Raw genomic sequence first — 16,740 nt, forward strand, 5'->3', positions numbered from 1 at the left:
TATGGCAAAACTTCTAGTTTCTGAATCACCTACACACATCGAGCTTAACGAGGATCAGGCCATATGTAGTTCTGGAGAAGCGGCATCGATGTTGAAGATGCTTTTGCCCAGTGTCGAATTTTGATGAGATTGGGATAATGAGTGGAGGAGTTGATGATCTTTAGAGGTTTTGACATATGAGAAGATAATGTGATGGATTGCGATTTTCTCATGGATGCGACTGAATTCGTATGTGAGTTGCTTACATATTCCTGATATTTAGGAATTAGATTGAGTGTAGTTTGAGAGAATGAATGAAGAGTGCTACTTGTAGATTTGTAGTCTTAGAAGATCAAAGGCAGATCAATATACATACTTAGGGTGGAAAGTATATTTATAGCATCCTAATTATGAGTATGGTAGACAACATAACCATAAGTAAGACTATACTAAAAATACTTTCATGATACCCCAAGATTGTGTAAAGCTATCATTCAAATACCGATTCTCAGGATTATCCGGTGTCGAGTTATGAAGATACTGAGATGCAGAAGAATCGCGAAAGTATGAAGTGTATAGTTGGATATGGAAGATCGTTAATCAATTGGATCACCTACATATTCAGTTGGCGGATGTAGGCTGAGTGATGTGGATTTAAAATTTTGTAGACAGAAGATATGCCTTAGCACTCAATTATGGTTGTACTAGGGCGAGGCTTGTGAAGATTTGAGTGATTTGGAATTGTTTGTGTAGATACGGAAGCAAGGAGATTGATTTAAGATTGCCCCAGGGTCGAGTTATGAGGATATTAGGATATGTCACTGTAATTAAGCTAGATGTAAATTGACTTGGATTTGACAAGATTAATGTAATGACCCAACCGGTCATTTTGAGAATGTGTGTCCCGTTCGGTGGCTTAAGGTCTCGAGCATCTTCGTATTGTGTATCATGATTAGCGTGTGTGGCCGGGTTCAATTTTTGGATGATTCAGGATTTATTTTGTAATGACCCGGCCAGTCGTTTTGAGTATTGTAGCCACGTTCCCCCGTTTATTGCTTATTCTATGCTCATTTGTTGATATGTGACTTTCCCGATTGATATGGTTCTAGGGATGTTTCGGAATGAATTGAGATAGTTAGTCCCAAGACTAGAAGCCTAAGTTGAAAGAGTTGACCGGATATTAACTTGTGTGTAAATGACCCCGGAATGGAGTTTTTACGATTTCGATAGCTCTGAATGGTGATTTTGGTCTTAGGATTGTGTCTGGATATTGATTTGGAGGCCCGTAGATGATTTTGGTTTGAATTGGCGAAAGTTAAAAAAGTAAAAGTTTGGAAAGTTGAGATGTGGGCCCGGAGTTGATTTTGTGGTTATCGGGCTCGTATTTTGGTTCTGGAAGTTGGAATAGGTCTGTTGTGTCATTTATGAGTTGTGTGCAAAATTTGAGGTCAATCGGAGTTGGATAGGTTTTCGGCATCGATTGTAGAAGTAGAAAATTCATTAGTTTCATTAGACTTGAATTAGGGTGCGATTCGTGTTTTTGTTGTTGTTTGATGTTATTGGAGGCCTCGACTAAGTTTGTATCATGTTTTAGGACTTGTTGGTATGTTTGGATGGGGTCCCGGGGGCCTCGGGTGTGATTCAGATTGGAATCAGAGTGAATTTTAGACTTGTGTTATTGCTAATGTTTTAGGTATGGTTTCTTGATTCGCGATAGTGTGGGAAGGTTCGCGATCGCGAAGGATTATTTGGGGTGGCTGGCGGAGTTGGTCTATATGGTCACGGGAACAGGTCTACGATAGCGGAGCTTTGGTTGTTCATGCATCGCGAACGCCGGTGTTGGGTCGCATCCGAGAAGAAGGAAGGGGGAAGCTTGGGAAGCCCACGCGAGTGTTCTTCGCGATCGCGAGAGGGAGTCCGCGATCGCGTAGGGTTGAGATTCTGTGTATCGCATTCATGGATGGTTTTCCGCGTTCGTGTAGGTGATTTTGAGGGCAGCAACTTTTTGTTCATCACGATCGTGTAGGACTTTCCACGATCGCGAAGAGGAACAACTGGGCAGATTATAAAATTTAAAAAATGAGGGTTAGAGTATTATTTCACAATTGGACTTTGGGAGCCCGGATTGAGGTGATTCTTGAAGGGATTTTCAAGGAATTGATTGGGGTAAGTGATTTTAACTCGGGTTTAGTTAATATACATAAATCTATCATTTGTTTTTACTATTTAATTAGTGTTTTGGGTTGGAAAAATTGGGAAATATTGTAGAAACTTCATAAACTATAATTTGAGGATTTGATGGTCGAGTTAGATCGGAATTGAGTAATTTTGGTATAGTTGGACTCGTTGTTGAATGAGTGTTCGAATTTTATTAATTTTGTCAGATTCCGAGATGTGGGCCCGGAGTTGACTTTTTGGGTTAACCTTTTGACTATGTGGTCCACCGATTATTGTCGGGAGGAGCTCTAATCTTGGCAGAGATGGACGGAAGAGTAGGAACAAAGCCAATCAATTCCCGGATTAGCATTTTCTGCTTGGACGTCTGCAAGCAATGACTCCAACGCCTTTTTTTGTTGTCCAATTGCACTAATTTCGGCTGAAAGCTTTTGCTGAGTGTTATCAACATGGACTTCCTTAAAATTGGAATCTTCTCTTTCAGATAAATCCAACTTTTCAGGTTTAGTTAAGGCATATGCAGCTCTAACAGAAGCTGCTGCTGCTTCGGCCGCTGGTGACTGAAGTATCTTGGGATGTAATACATCCCTTGGTTTAGGCCTCATAACATATACCTAGGCCAAATGAAATGCAGTAATTTAGGAAAGAAGGCTTCGTAGCACAAAACCGTTTAGTCTTAATACCATTTCCTCTCAGACTAGAACTAACGACCATATGATGAATAATCCCTCCTTCCCAGTCAAGTAATAGTTATATGAGACAATGAATTGGATTTGGTGCTTATCAAATGTATGGAGAAGCAAAAGAGGAAGACATGACCCAATGCTTCTGTAATCCATTTATCTCCCCACAAGAAACTCTAAGGCTGTTGAAGAAAAGCGAATATCAAGGATTTAGCAGATACCTCGTTATTGTACTTCCCATTGTAGCCACCAAAAGCAACCAAGAATTTCTCACCATCAAGTAATGCTGAAGACACACTCAGTCCCTGTTTCAAATGCCATATCAGACAGAATCGTCAACAAAACCTAAAGACCAATTTAGAAAAAGAAATACACAACCTCAACGAAGTTTATGAATACTGGGAAATCATATTGTCTTAGGCAATGGCTACTAAATAAACATATTGAACAGAGTATCTTAAGCTAATGGAGTTTACCAGAATATTTTTTCCCTTATGGGTTATGGAGTTTACAAGAATTAAGCAAGTGTTTCCTCAAAATCTACAAGTTCTAGATAAGTGTACTACAACCACACTCTCTTTAAATTTTTTTAAGATTACAAAAGAGATTTTAAACATATTTGTACAGTTAACTTCAATTGAAGGAACAGCCTTGATTCACTGGTAGAAAAATCAATTTGATTCTGGGAAGCAAAGTAAAGTGAAAAATTTCCCCATATCAATATTATTTTTCTCTTTCCGCATTAACTATTTTTCATGGCACAATTTCAGATTTTTTTCCTTCAGTTTGTTGAAAGAATAATTTCCTCCACTGAAATAGAAAGAGTAGAGCTGGTTCATCAGTGTCGACATATTACAAATACCTGCTCAACTGTGTCCCGACACAATTCTAACCAAGGAGTGAAGGACATAGTCCCATAGCTTACTAAAAGGTCTTTTTTTGGATAGGTTATGTAACACTCCGTAAATTCGGACTAGGTGTGGATGTATTAAATGAGTATTAATTTGATAGTTTAGACATGTGAAATCCTATCGGGATGAGTATGGGTGAAAATAGTTGTTTTGGAATCAAGACGGAGAGTGAGGTGCATAAGATTCGATAAAATCGACTAAGTTTATGTAAGGTCTGTCTTCTAGCAGGATTTAGTAAAAATATGCTGAGAAGTTGGGAAAACTTAAAACATCAAAGTTGTAACTCTTTGAAATACCTTTCCAATGATATATTGTGGAGTCCTAACGGATCTTTGTGCAAAAAGTTATGCGCGTTTTACTGAACAATGCGCAGTATGCGCGCCAAGGTGCGCACCCGTGGCAGCGCACTTGTGGCAATGCTACTGCCCTTGCTACGCGTTTGGGCCTTCAGCTGCGTGGGAGCGTACCCCGGGGGTCGTTTTAAAAGCCCTACTTCGTCCTCCACACCCCAAAACACGAAAACTTGATCTAGAAAGGGAAGCTCTCAAGAACATAACTTCCTCCAAGGTCCCTCCAACATCCAAGGTAAGTTCCAATGATGATTCTAAGTTAATTTTAATTCTCAAACACCTTATTAACATGGGTAAACCCTCCAAATCATTAGATATTCGATTGAGACATCATTGGTGGGAAAAGAAACCCTAGAAATCGAATTCACGAGGATTGAACGTCAAAAAAAGTAATATCTTCACCTCTAAATGATTATAGCATTGGATTCGTGATTGTAGACTCTAAGTTCATGAGATATGAGTTGATGGGTTTGATACAAAAGCATGAACGATTATTGGTTTGGGTTGTTAATTGCTGAATATTGATTAAGGGTGTTGTCTATATTATGGGTGATGAAGAATGATATTGATTATAACAATTTGAGATTTTAGAATTATCAACATAGAGCAAGCGAATGGGTTGTTGGCCGTAGAAACACTATTAATAAGGGCTATGGAGCTTTATGCCCACCAAGTGACCAAAACATGAGTATTATTGCTAATAAGGGATCCTTTTGACTTGTATTGCTATAGATTAAAGTTGAAACAGTTGGCGAATGTTGTATTACGCTCAAGAGCGAGAAGTTAAGGTGTGTGAGGCTAACTCTCTATGTGTGGGACTGTTAAGGATTCTCCCTACACAACGTTTCTTCTACAACATTACTAATTGCCTTAGAAAAGCTTAGTTCCTTGAATAGGTGCAGGGCTTCTATTCTCTAGCTTCGTAATTCGTTCATGACTTTTATTCCTAGCGTTGTGAGCTCAGTGCGTAATCAATATAGAGTTGTGTTTGATGCCCATAAGTCTCGGTCTAGATTACTCATCATGTCATAAACAGTTGAAGCTTCAGTTCTCATAATCAGTTCATGAATACATATCTCAGTCTAGTTCTATTCCGCATTCCAGTATCATGTAACTCGGTATGATTCAGTATTTCAATATCATGTATTACACTCAGATCCTAATTTTAAATCCCTGAATGTTGAACACTTGTATTTGGGCCTGAGGCCGTAGTTTATGCATGTTTGGGCCTGAGGTCTTAGTTTATGCTTTATGCATCTTTGAGCCTGAGGCCGTAGTTATGTATACGTATACTTGGGCCCGAGGCAGTAGCTTGTGCATATATATATTGTGCCTGAGGCCGTAGTTTATTTAGATAAACAGGTAGTTCATCATTCAGAAGAGGGAGTATCCATACCCTTACTTCCTTTGTTCAGTTATCAATTATCAGTTATAGTTGCCATTTCATCAGTTATCATTTCAGTTTCAGTTTCAACAAATATCATTTCAGTTATCGGTTATCAGTTCTCAGTTATCAGCTCAGTTTCAGTTTCAGCATTTACAGTTCTCTTTCAGCTGTTTTACATACTAGTGCAATTCAAATGTACTGACGTCTCTTTCGCCCGGGACTTGCATCTCACGATACAGGTAATGATTTACAGGTTGACGATTCAGAGCGCTAGGATTCTCCTACCAGCTATTTGGTGGGCCCCAGTTCTTTCGGGGCATTATCATTACTTTACAGTCTTTACGTATTTACAAACAGGTCAGTGTTTTCAGTACTTCATCAGAGGCTTCATAACAGTGTTGTCAAAGGCGCGCTTAAGCCCTGAAGCGAGACTCAAAACACATTGAGCGCTTCGCCTCGCTTTGTGGGTGCTTTAGTGTCGCATCAAAACTCTAAGGCATACTTTTCATTGTCAATGAGTGTAATCCTGAACATGCGACCTTAAACAATTGATATTTCACTTTATCGTGAATTGTTTTTCAATTTTTTTGCCCATATATTTGTTATTCATGCATATAATGATTAGTCTTGGACTACATGCATATTTTTACTTTTTCTCCCGTTGCGCCTTTTTTCATTAAAGCCCACGTTTTATTTGCGCTTTTCGCCTTTGATAACACTACTTCATAGACTAGAGTAATAATTAGACAGTCACAGGCTTTTCATGTTAAGCAATGTTGGCTACAAATATGTTTTCAAACTTATATTAGTGCTTTCGCATTTTAATTTATATCATTCAGACTTTCAGCATATCAGCATGTGTTAGCTTATCTTCCGCATTCAGTATGTTATGATATCAGATGTTGATTCAGCTAGTCAGTTGGTTCACTCGGTCGCATGTAGTCAGGCACCGGGTACCGCATTACGTCCAGGCCCAGGTGCGAGGCGTGGCAGGTTACTTAGGGATGGCAAACGAAGCGGGACGGGTGCGGGGCGGGGCGGTTTTAAGTTTATGCGGTGCAGGGCGGGGGCGGGGGCGGGGCTGGTTCAAGTATTTTTTTAATTTAACTACGCTTGCGGGTTATGCATTTGTTTAATACCTGCATCGCGCATTTGATGCTTTTCGTCGAAGAAGATTCAAATGTTTTCGTAAAGATGTTATCTGCTTTCTCAATTGTAATCTGTTTTATAAATTTTCCCTTGCTCGTCTTTATATTTTATTTTTATTTTAAATTTTGTTAGTTCATTAATCTCCTCTTTTCTTGCTCCTTTAAACTTAAAGGTGTGGGTCATACAATATATTCTAGCTATAAATCTGAACATATTCAGATATTACCAATAATTCAAGCTCTTTTTCTTCTTTTTTGTTTTCCTTAATTTTCTTAAACTGTTCTATAAGGACCATATCTGACTAGCGCTCTTTGACAAATTTATCTAATGTAGCATACTAGTTTTAAGAAGATATATTTAAAATTGATTATTATAATTAACTCACTAATCAAATTACTACTTTGTTATGGAGTAATATGCTAAAACATATTTTCTAACAAGATTAGGAGTAGACATACAGTAGCACATGGAATACATTATTGACATAGCTGGAACTACCGAGAAAAAGAGAAAAGAAGGTCATAGGTTATCGTTAATTTTTTTGGAAAAAAAATTCAAAGAGAAACTACTCGTTAAAATGAAAATCATATAGATTGTATTGATTGTATTAAGTTGTTTGTGGCTAGATTCGAGTCGTTCGGAGGCCGATTCGCGAGGTAAGGGCTTGTTGGAGTAGGGATTTACATGGTTTGAGGTAAGTAACATTTCCAAACTTGGTTCTTAGGGTATGAATCGCGGAACTACGTGTTATGTGGTTGGTGTTGAGGTGACGCACATGCTAAGTGACGGGTGTGTGGGCGTGCACCGTAGTAATTGTGACTCGGTTGATTTCGTAGAACTGTGTAGTTATCTAATCTCGTTATTTTTCTTGTACTCTCCTTGTGTTAGAGAAATTGAGATGTAATTCATGTTAGAAATCATGTTTAGGCTATATGATGGTACTGTTGGGACCCACACATGTCGTTTTTGTTGTTGAGTCATTTGCTTAAATTCCAGTTATGTACTCGGTCGCATCCATCATTTGCAAATCATATCTCAGTCTCTGTTATCATTTATTGTACATCATGTTATCATTGTTTGGGCTGATTGGCATGAGATTTGTGAGCCCGAAAGACTGGAGAGATTTATGACAGAGTGGGGCTTAAGGGCTGGAGTATGAGTGATGTTGATGGGATTGGGCTGCACGCCGCAACAAGTTTTATTGATTCATGATGGGATTGGGCTGCACACCGCAGTTGATATTATTAATTCATGATGGGATCGGGCTGTGCGTCGCAATAGGTTTTATTAGCGCTTTGGAAGGATCCACCCCTTCGGAGTCTGACATACCAGCAGTGAGCGCAGGTACCGTAAAATGCTGAGCGATTGAGTGTAATGAGTGAGAGTTGTGATAGACAGATTGAGTACTCTGAGAGTGTGGGTATGAGAGGTTATCATTGTGATGTATGACATGTGACATGCAAATTTGACATGTAGATATAGAGATGTAACATTCCTCATATTAGTCACACTTGACATATTTTATCCGTATTGAACTTAAATTGTTAAACTTGAAAGCATGTCTATATTTTTGTATTCTGTACACACTGATTATGAGATTTCTCTGAGTTATTACTGTCATCTTTCCTGTCATCTTTGTACTTTTATAATCTGGAATTGGACGGTACCTATCTGAGCTCGTCACTGCTTTTAGCCCAAGGTTAGTCCTGTTACTTATTGAGTACATTGTGTCGGTTGTACTCATACTACACTCTGCACTTCGTGTGCAGATCCAGGTACTTCTGGGCACGGTGGTTGCTAGATTTCTGCTTGGAGACTTTTGAGGTAGCTGCTTTGGCGTCCGCAGACCTCGAGTTTCCTTCCTTTCAGTTTATTTAGCATTGTTCTATCTTTCTATACAATTGTATTATCAGTTTGATTGTGTTGACATTTTAGTAGCTCATGTACTCACTGACACACAAATTTGGGCGATATTTGTATTGAGTTGCGGTATTTCTTATCAGTTATTTATGAGAATTTGTCACTGTTAAACTTATTTCATCATGTTTTTGATTCAAAATGCGTAGTTATTTATGATTGTTGGCTTGCCTAGTTCTGTGGTAGGCGCCATCACGATATGTCGAGTTTTGGGTTGTGACAAGTTGGTATCAGAGCCTAGGTTATATAGGTCTCACGAGTCATGAGAAGATTTAGTGCAGTCTTACGGATCAGTACGGAGACGTCTGTACTTATCTTCAAGAGGCCACCGAACCATTAGGAAAACTTCACTTTCTTGTATTCTTATCGTGTAGATTCGTTGATTCCGAAAACTAAACTTTTATTATTCTATTCTCTCACAGATGGTGAGGACACGTGCTACCGGATCAGGGGGGATGACCACCAGTACCACTAGCTAGGGCCGAGAGAGGCCAAGGCCATAGTAGAGGCTGATGTATAGCTCATACTGCAGCTAGAGCAACACCTGTAGATCCACCAGTTGCTCCAGCACAGGAGCAAATCTCGGATGTGGTTGAGCCGGTAGGACTAGCTCAGGCACCAGCTGTGCCCATTATGATTCCAGGCCTTCAAGAGGCTTTGGCCCAGATATTGACCGTGTGCACTAGCCTTGCTCAGGCAGTTTCAGTCCAGGCCGCACCAGCCACTTATAAGGCCGGGGGAGGTGCTCAGACTCCTGCCGCCCGTACTCTAGAGTAGGTGGTTCAGGGACTTCAAACACCTGGGGTACTACCAGCCTAGCCGATTGCTGCTGCTTGTGCCTAGGTAGCCCCCTATGAGTGACAAGGAGCAGAAGAGGCTAGAGAGGTCTGAGTGGCTCATGCCTCCATCATTCAGTGGGACCGAGTTTGAGGATGCTCAGGACTTCTTAGATAGGTGCTAGCGAATTCTTCGTGCGGCAGGTATTCTGGAGACTAGTTGTCTCATTTACTACTTTTCAGCTGTTAGTGGCAACCTTCAGATGGTGGGTGGCTAATGAGTTGAGCAGGCTAGTCGGCGTTGTACCACTTACATGGAACGAGTTCTCCGTTCTCTTCTCGGAAAAGTTTATACCATAGACCCGCAGGGAGGAGTTGCGTAGGCAGCTTGAGCAGCTATGCTAGGAAGGTATGTCCGTGACCCAGTATGAGAAGATATTTTTAGAATTGGCTCGTCATGCGATCTGGTTGGTTCCCATTGAGAGGGAGAGGATTAGGAGGTTCAGTGATGGTCGCTTCAGACATACTAATCACAGGTATTGTCTCAGTATGCCATAGGGATGCTTCCACATTATTTGTCCCTAGTTCCACTTATTCATATGTATCATCATATTTTGCTTGTTATTTGGATATGCGCCGAGAGTCCTTAGTTTCACCTATTCATGTATCTACGTTGGTGGGTAATTCTATTGTTGTGGACCGTGTGTATCGGTCGTGTGTGGTGACCATTGGGGGATTGGAGATGAGAGTTGATCTCTTATTGCTTCGTATGGTTGATTTCGACGTGATTCTAGGCATGGATTGGTTGTCCCCATGTCATGCTATTCTAGATTGTCGCGCTAAGACCGTGATGTTGGAAATGCCGGGGTTACCTAGGATCGAGTGGAGATGTTCTCTGGACTATGTTCCCAGTAGGGTGATTTCATATCTGAAGGCCCAACGGATGATTGGGAAGGGGTGTTGTCATATTTGGCTTTTGTGAGGGATGTTGGTGCTGATACTCCTACCATTGATTGTGTTCCGGTAGTGCGAGACTTTCAGGATGTGTTTCCTACAGACCTACCGGGCATGCCACCCGACGTGCAAATTGATTTGGTGCCGGGCACTCAGCCCATTTCTATTCCTCCGTATCATATGGCACCAGCAGATTTGAAGGAATTGAAAGAGCAACTTCAGGAGTTTCTTGATAAGGGGTTCATTAGGCCTAGTATGTCGCCTTGGGGTGCACCAGTTTTGTTTGTGAAGAAGAAGGATGGTACTATACGGATGTGCATTGACTATAAGCAGTTGAATAAAGTTACAATTAAGAACAAGTATCCTTTGCCGCGCATTGATGACTTATTTGACCAGCTTCAGGGAGCTAGAGTGTTCTCTAAGATTGATTTGAGGTCTGGGTATCACCAGTTGAAGATTCGGGACTCGGATATTCTAAAGACGGTATTCAGGACCCGCTATGGTCATTATGAGTTCCTTGTGATGTCTTTTGGGCTGACCAATGCCCCAGCAGCATTCATGCATCTGATGAACAGTGTATTCCAGCCATATCTTGATTCGTTTGTCATAGTATTTATTGATGATATCCTGATGTACTCATGTAGCCAGGAGGAGCATGCACATCATCTGAGGATTGTACTACATACGTTGAGGGAGGAGAAGCTTTATTCCAAGTTCTCCAAGTGTGAGTTTTGGCTCAGTTCGGTTGCGTCCTTAGGGAATGTAGTGTCCCGTGAGGGGAGTAAGGTGTATCCGAAGAAGATCGAGGTGGTTCAGAGTTGGCACAGACCGTCTTCAGCTACTGAGATTTGGAGTTTTCTCGGTGATGCCAAGGAGGTGATGCCAAGGAGGTTTCTATTTGACTATTTGACTTTTGTTAAAGAATCTAGCTTTATCGTATGGAATTGATTCCTATAACTTGTATTGATTGTATTAAGTTGTATGTGGCTACTGTTGGGACCCACAGAGGTCGTTTTTATTGTTGAGTCATTTTCTTAAATTGCAGTTATGTACTCAGTTGCATCCATCATTTGCATATCATATCTCAGTCTCTATAATCATTTATTGTACTTCATGTTATCATTGGTTGGGTTGATTGGCATGAGATTTGTGAGCCCGAAAAACTGGAGAGATTTATGACTGAGTAGGGCTTGAGGACCAGAGTGTGAGTGATACTGATATGATTGGGTTGCGCGCCGCAACAAGTTTTATTGATTCATGATGGGACCGGGCTGCATGCCGCAGCAGGTATTATTGATTCATGATGGGATCGAGCTGCACGCTGCAACATCTTTTATTAGCTCTTGGGCAGGATCTGCCCCTCCGGAGTCTGACATACCAGCAACGCAGGTAACGTACAGTGCTTAGTGATTAAGTGTGATGAGTGAGAGTTGTGACAGATTGATTGAGTACTCTGAGAGTTTGGGTTCGTGAGGTTATCATTGTAATGCATTACATGTGACATGCAAATTTGATATGTAGATATAGAGATGTAACATTTCTCATATCAGTCGCACTTGGCCCATTTTATCCGTGTTGAACTTAAACTGTTAAAATTGAAACGCATGTCTACATTTATGTACTGTGTACACACTGATAATGAGATTTCTCTGAGTTATTACTGTCATCTTTCCTGTCATATTTGTAATGTTATAATCTAGAATTGGACTTTACCTATCTGAGCTCGTCACTGCTTTCAGCCCAAGGTTAGTCTTGTTACTTATTGAGTTGGGTCGGTTGTACTCATACTACACTATGCACTTCAAGTGCAGATCCAAGTACTTCTGGGCACGGTGGTTCCTAGATTTGGAGCTTCATCTGCTTGGAGACTTTTGAGGTAGCTGCTTTGGCGTCCGCAGACCTCGACTCTCATTCCTTTCTATTTATTTAGCACTGTTCTATCTTTCTAGACAGTTGTATTAGCAGTTTGACTGTGTTGTCATTTTAGTAGCTCATGTACTAAGTGACACTCCAATTTTGGGTATTTTTGTATTGAGTTGCGATATTTATTATCAGTTATTTAAGAGAATTTGTCATTGTTAAATTTATTTCATCATGTTTTCAATTCAAAATGCGTAGTTATTTGTGATTGTCGGCTTACCAAGTTCTGTGGTAGGCGCCATCACGACATATCGAGTTTTGGGTCGTGATAGATTTGGAAGAAGGATTCCTGTTTTAGAAGCTTAAATGGCAAGAGTTGACCGGAGTTTGACTTTTAGGTAGACGACTCCAGAATGGTTCTTTGATGATTCCAATAGCTTCGTATGGTGATTTTGGACTTAGGCGTATGTCCGGATTTGGATTTGGAGGTCCATAAGTTGATTTGATGCATTTTAGCGTAAGTTGGAAAGTTGAAGGTTTGGAAGGTTGAGAGATTTGACCGGGAGTTGACTTTGTTGATATCGAGTTCGAATTTTATGGGGAGTTGGTATAGCCTCGTTGTGTCATTTGGTACTTGCATGCAAAATTTGACGTCATTCCGAGTTGATTTGATATGATTCAGCGCGAGTTATTGAACTTGAAAGTTCATAAGTTCATTAAGTACGACTTGAGGTGAGATTCATAGCTTTGATATTGTTTGATGTGATTTGAGGCCTTGAGAAGGTCCGCGTTATGATATGGAACTTGTTGGTATGTTCGGACGGGGTCCCGCGTGCCCTGAGTGTGTTTTGGATGGGCTACGGGCCATTTTCTCCTGTTTTGGATTGTTGATCTGATATCTGGTGCCTCCTTATTCATTATCGCAAGTGTAATGTCCCGTTCGCAAAGGTAAATTGGAGGCAGACAATATTTGTACTTCACATTCGCGAGAATGTGACTGCATTCGCATAGCTTGGAAGACTTTTGTCTTCCCATTCACATGATGTCCTATGCGATCGCGCTGAAGGTAAGGCGGGAAGGGGCATCAGGCAATTTCCCTTTGCGTTCGCGAGTACGTAGATGTATTGGAGGGGATTTTCACGTGTTGGATTGGGGTAAGAGTTCTTGACCCGGATTTGATTATATTTCATGATTCCATGTTTGTTTTTATCATTAAATTAGTGATTTGAATTGGAGAAATTGGGGGGTTTTTTGTAAAAGCTTTCTAAAATGTAAAATGAGGATTTGAAGGCCGATTTGGTGGCAGAATTGGATAATTTTGGTATGGTTGGACTCGTATCAGAATGGGTGTTCAGATTTTGTGAATTTTGTCGGGTTCCAAGGTGCGGGTACGGGGTTGTCTTTTTAGTTTTCATTATAGATCGAATCCAGAATTGTTTCCTATGTCTTTATTAGCCGTCCGGAGGTTTGTTTCACACGAGAAGGTCATTTTAGAGTATTCATTTGGCTTCTTTGAGGTAAGTATCTTGCCTAACTTTGTGTGAGGGAAGTACCCCTTAGGATTTGAGTTGTTTGTTCTATTTGTGTTATGTGAAAGCCATGTACGCGAGGTGACAAGTACGTACTCGGGCTTATATGTTGAAATTAACCAGTTTAGACTCTTAGGCTTCTTTCATGTATTTATTTGGAATTGTTAGCACATGTTATATCTTTTATTTGTCATGTTTACTACATGCTTTATTTGAAGTTGTCGTTACATGTCACATCTTTTTATTCGCCAAGTTTACTCTTATATGCTTTATTTTAAGTTGTTACCTCTTTTACCATTATGCGACTTCTTTTATTGTTGAGTTATTCTTAATTGAAATTGTTGTTACATGATATTCTTTTGTTTTCGGGTTACTCTCATGCATTTAGACGTAGTTGCTAGTTCGTGCCATCTCTTTCATTGTTAGCCTATTTCATACACTAGAATTCGAACTTTACCATTTCATGGAAATACCTTCATTATTGAGTTTATCCTTATGCAATTAATTGAAGTTGAAGTTATTGGAAGTCATTAATCTATTTTAATTAAAGTTGTGTTTAAAGGGGGTGCTGTTCATAGTTGAGTTACTTTCCCGTTCATTTTGTTGTTGTTGAGATTCTATACACATTGTGTTTGAGTTGTTGGCTATTTGTTGTGGAAGTATTGAAATTGCTGGTTCATTTGGAAATGTTGTAGCCTATGGGCACTTGTGGTACGAGTTGATCTGTCGTGTTATTGTGATGTTAGCACATGTGAATTGTTGTGTGGATTGGTTGTTGTTATGCAGAGCATAAGGGTGGCATCTCACTGTTGTTGTTATGCGGGGCATAAGGGTGGCATCTCACTGTTGTTGATTAAGCGGAGTGATACGAGTGGCTATTGTGTTATTGTCCGGGCGGAGCGATAAGGGTGGCTATTACGCGAATTGATAGGGGTGGCTAACGAATGGCTAATGATATTGTCAGGGCAGAGTGATACAGGTAGCTATTGAAGAGATAAGGGTGGCAATGTCAGGGATGATGGGTGATGGCCAGAGGGCATTTTGTTGGTGATATTCGTGTGATGGTGTGTTTTTCCTTGTATATGATACGTGACTTGTTGTGTTGCTTCGATGAGCTACTCGATGTCTTTGATATTACTTGTTGACTTGGGTTGTAATAGTACACTCGCACAAGGATACACCGTAGCATGCCACTTATACTAGTTCAGGAGTATGAAACTTGACATTTATTAATCTTGCCCATGTGTTCTTGTATTATCTCCTTTCATTGTGATACTGAGCCTGTGACCATTATGGGCGGATTGTGATATTGAGCATGTGACCATGCTGGGCGGATTGTGATAGTGAGCCTGTGACCAGGCCGGGTGGAATGTGATTGTGAGCCTGTGATCATGCCGGGCGGATTGAGATATTGGCACCTGAGTTGTAAGTGCGGTAGTGATTAGAAATGTGGGCACAACATGCCGTGAGCATATGATTTGGGGTTGAGACTCGGGACTTGTGATTATGAGATGAGGTATCTCGGAGTAATTCATTGTGAGACCTATGTTGGAACGGCTTGCTTGTTGGTTGACATTTGTTTCCCTTATATGTTCTCGCCGGTACCTTAACGGTGTTCTTGTTACTTTAATGTTTAAATCATATGTTGAATCTTGTTGCTATTTACCGATTCCTGCTTTCATTTTTAGCTTTATACTTTTATACTACACAAGTTATTTTGACCAGTAGGTGTCTTGACTTGTACCTCATCACTACTTCACCGAGGTTAGTCTTGATACTTATTGGGTGCCGACCGTGGTATACTCATACTACACTTTTGCACATTTTTCTGCAGATCCAGGTATTGGAGATATCGGATTCGGGCAGAGTTAGCTTATTGATCGCGAGGATTCAAGGTAGATCTACTTAGTCATCGCAGTCCCTTGGAGTCCTTTCCTTTCATTGTACTGTCAGCTTGTTATTTGAACAGTATTGTATTTCAAGCTTTGATATCTTTCCATGTATTTAACTAGGGTTCATGACTCTGTATTACCCAGTCTTGGGAGGGTGTTATGATTATTGCTGCATAGGTTTATTTCGCTTTTGTTTCGATATTCATATTAAAATCTTTTTAAAATTAGCATTGTTAAACTGGCTTAATTGTTGTAAGTACTCGGTTTACCTAGTCTTAGAGATTAGGTTCCATCACGATGCCTATGGCAGGATTTTGGGTCATGACAGACAAGTTGGTATCAGAACTCTAAGTTCATAGGTTCTACGAGTCATGAGCAAGCTGTAGGAACCATGGCTAACTGATGCACTACGATGAACCGGACGAGCCATCTGAGCAGGCCTATAAGGAAAACCCCTATAGTGATGGGACTGTCCTCCAGAAGAAACACCGCTAAAACCACCTGAATTAAGAGGCCTATTGGCCTCCCTCTCCTTGCGCTCTTGACTGCGAACCTAGTCTAGACGCCTAACAATATCAACAACCTCATCGAACCTAGCACCTGATGCAATCTCCCGAGTCATGATGAAACGTAGTCTATAGTTGAGGCCATCAATGAACCTCCTGATCCTCTCCCTCTCTATCGGAAATAACCATATCGCGTGACGAAACAACTTTGAAAATCTCATCTCACACTGAATCACTGACATACCCCCCTAGCGTAGCTGCTCAAACTGCCTACGCAACTCCTCCCTACGGGTCTGTGGAACAAACTTCTCTAAGATGAGAACTGAGAACTCATGCCACGTAAGTGGTGAAGCACCGGTTAGCCTGCTAAACTCATGGGCCTCCCACTATCTGAAAGCTGTCATCGACAGCTAAAATATAATAAATGAGACTCCACTAGTCTCCAGAATGCCCTCCATGCGAAGGATCCGATGGCATCTGTCTAAGAAATCCTGAGCATCCTCTGACTTAGCCCTGCTGAGAGCTGGAGGCCTGAGCTTCCCAAACTGCTCTAGCCTCTTCTGCTCCTCGTCACTCATAGGTGGACCCACCTGGGCCTGAGAAACTACAATCGGCTGGGCTAGTAGTACCCTCGGTGTCTGGAGCCCATGAACCACCTGCTCTGGAGTATGG

The 16,740-nt window shown here is 40.8% G+C and overlaps 1 long non-coding RNA gene across 1 annotated transcript; it reads right to left on the reverse strand.

The window, feature by feature from the left end:
* Positions 1 to 2,583: 2,583 nt before the first annotated feature.
* Positions 2,584 to 7,212, reverse strand: LOC104103351 (uncharacterized). The gene is made up of 2 exons (XR_687892.4): positions 3,059 to 7,212; positions 2,584 to 2,768 (listed from the first exon to the last, which is right to left on the reverse strand). It is a non-coding gene; the product is annotated as an uncharacterized lncRNA (long non-coding RNA).
* Between the last annotated feature and the right edge of the window lie 9,528 nt (positions 7,213 to 16,740).

The sequence above is a fragment of the Nicotiana tomentosiformis genome, chromosome 8 (genome assembly GCF_000390325.3).
Source record: "Nicotiana tomentosiformis chromosome 8, ASM39032v3, whole genome shotgun sequence".
Lineage (NCBI taxonomy): Eukaryota > Viridiplantae > Streptophyta > Magnoliopsida > Solanales > Solanaceae > Nicotiana > Nicotiana tomentosiformis.